Raw genomic sequence first — 2294 nt, 5'->3', positions numbered from 1 at the left:
GCAGGACCCTCAAGCTCCCAGGCATCAAACATCACAGTTCAGTCATGCGAGCTCTGAAACAGGAGTGGTGCTCCCAGTCCTTTATGCATTCCGGAGGAATTTACAAACTGATCACCACACATCACGCACCTCGCTAGGAAACCTAACAGAACAGCGGGTATGCTGTTTTGTGCCCTTGGCATTATCAGCACCTGCAAAGGGAGTCGTCTTCTCCAACTGCTGAGCCTGAAATAAGTTCATCTACTTTTAGAAACGTTCACTGAACAGTCTATTACAGTGTCACAACCAAGCATATGCATAAGCACTTAAATACTTCAAATGAGAATAATGGAAATTTTCTATTACACTACCCAGAAAGTGTAGTAATATCTACTACTGAGAAACACATGTAAAGAGTTCAAAACTGACACCTTTTTCTGTCTTTTTAAAAATGTAATCTAAATGTAATGTAAAACTTTTTTTTTTAATGTAATAAAATATTAATTTTTTTCTCCCTCAGAGTGCAGACACGCCTGCTGTCAGCTATCTGCGATCAGTTTCTGTGCTCCATCTGTCTGGATGTGTTCACTGATCCAGTCTCTACACCATGTGGACACAACGTCTGCAAAAACTGCATCACTCAGCACTGGGACATGAGTCAGAGGTGTCAGTGTCCCATGAGTAAAGAGACTTTCTGCACTAGACCTCAGTTAAGGGTCAACACATTAATCTCTGAGATGGTTGCTCAGTTCAGACGTGAAGCTCAGCAGAAAGCCAGCAGCAGCAGCTCAGAGCAACAAGCTGCCAAACCAGGAGAAGACCCTGTGACGTCTGCACTGGACCCAGACTGAAGGCGCCGAAGTCCTGCCTGGTGTGTCAGACCTGGGTTAGGGTTAGACCGACCAGACACGTGTCTGTGTGCTCTGCTCTGTTTTAGACCACAAGAACCATGAGTTTGTTCCTCTGAGAGAAGAATATGAAGGAAAGAAGGCAGAGCTGGAGAAGACAGAGGCTGAGATTCAGCAGATGATCCAGAAGAGATGACTGAAGATTATGGAGATCAAATAGTCGGTGAAGATGAGTAAAGATGCTGCAGACAGACAGAAAGCAGAAGGTGTTCAGGTCCTCAGGGCTCTGAAGGAGTCTGAGAGACGCCTGAAGGAGCTCATGAAGGAGATCGAAGACAAACAGGAAACTACAGAGAAACAGGCTGAAGGTCTCATCAAAGATCTGGAACAGGAAATCTCTGAGCTGATGAAGAGAAGCTCTGAGGTGGAGCAGCTCTCACACTCTGAAGACCACCTCCACCTCCTCCAAAGCTTTTCGTCCCTGAAAGCTGCTCCACCCACCAAGGACTGGACAGAGGTCAGAGTCCGTCCACCATCATATGAGGGGACTGTGGGGAGAGCTGTGGCTCAGCTGGAGGAGACACTCAGGAAACTCATGAAGAAGAAGCTGGTTGAGGCTGCAGAGCTGAAGAGGGTCCAGCAGCATGAGGTGGATGTGACTCTGGATGCTGATACAGCTCATCCTAAACTCATCCTGTCTGATGATGGAAAACAAGTGTATCACAGTAATGTGAAGAAAAATCTTCCAGACAACCCAGAGAGATTTTCTCAGTGTTTAATGTTTAAGGAGAGCAGAGTTTCTCTTCAGGCAGATTTTACTTTGAGGTTCAGGTTAAAGGAAAGACTGACTGGGATCTAGGAGTGGCCACAGAGTCGATCAACAGGAAGGGTCAACTCACAGTGAGTCCTCGACACGGTTTCTGGACTGTGTGGCTGAGAAATGGAATTAAGTATGAAGCCAATGCTAGCCCTGCAGTCCCTCTCTCTCTTCAGCCCGGTCCTGAGAAGGTGGGGGTGTTTGTGAGGAGGGTCTGGTCTCCTTTTGTGATGTAGATCTACTCTTTTACTGGCTGCTCTGCACCTCTGATCATCTGTCAGTCACACTGAGCTGATCAACAGCTGATTTTATTTGATAAACTGATTTTCAGGGATGGGTACCGGTATCCAGTGCCGGTTCTGACATAAACGGTAGTAACCAGACCGAAAAGCAGCGCTCATTTTGGTGCTTTATTTCAGTGCTTTTTTTTCCTGAGCTGTGATACACTTTAGATTCTAGCCAATCGTTTTACGTTTCCGAGGTTAGTAGGCGGGGCCAGGTACGTACGTTCTTTTAGAGCAGAGCTACAGATTAAATGTCCAAGGCGAAGCGGTCAAAGTCTGGCTGTACTTCACAGCAAAAGATGCAAACTCAGCAGCAACAAGTGCTTTAAGCTGATACTGTGATACTGTCAAAGGAGGTAACACCTC

General features: G+C 46.3%; 1 pseudogene; it reads left to right on the top strand.

Annotated features, from left to right (window-relative positions):
- The window catches only part of LOC102204309 (nuclear factor 7, ovary-like), a 4401-nt pseudogene extending 2462 nt beyond the window's left edge, over positions 1–1939 (top strand).
- The last annotated feature ends 355 nt before the right edge of the window (positions 1940–2294 follow it).

This window comes from Pundamilia nyererei, unplaced genomic scaffold (assembly GCF_000239375.1).
Source record: "Pundamilia nyererei isolate P.nyererei 1_Seehausen unplaced genomic scaffold, PunNye1.0 scaffold00105, whole genome shotgun sequence".
Lineage (NCBI taxonomy): Eukaryota > Metazoa > Chordata > Actinopteri > Cichliformes > Cichlidae > Pundamilia > Pundamilia nyererei.
This window is presented reverse-complemented; position numbering and strand designations above follow the sequence as displayed.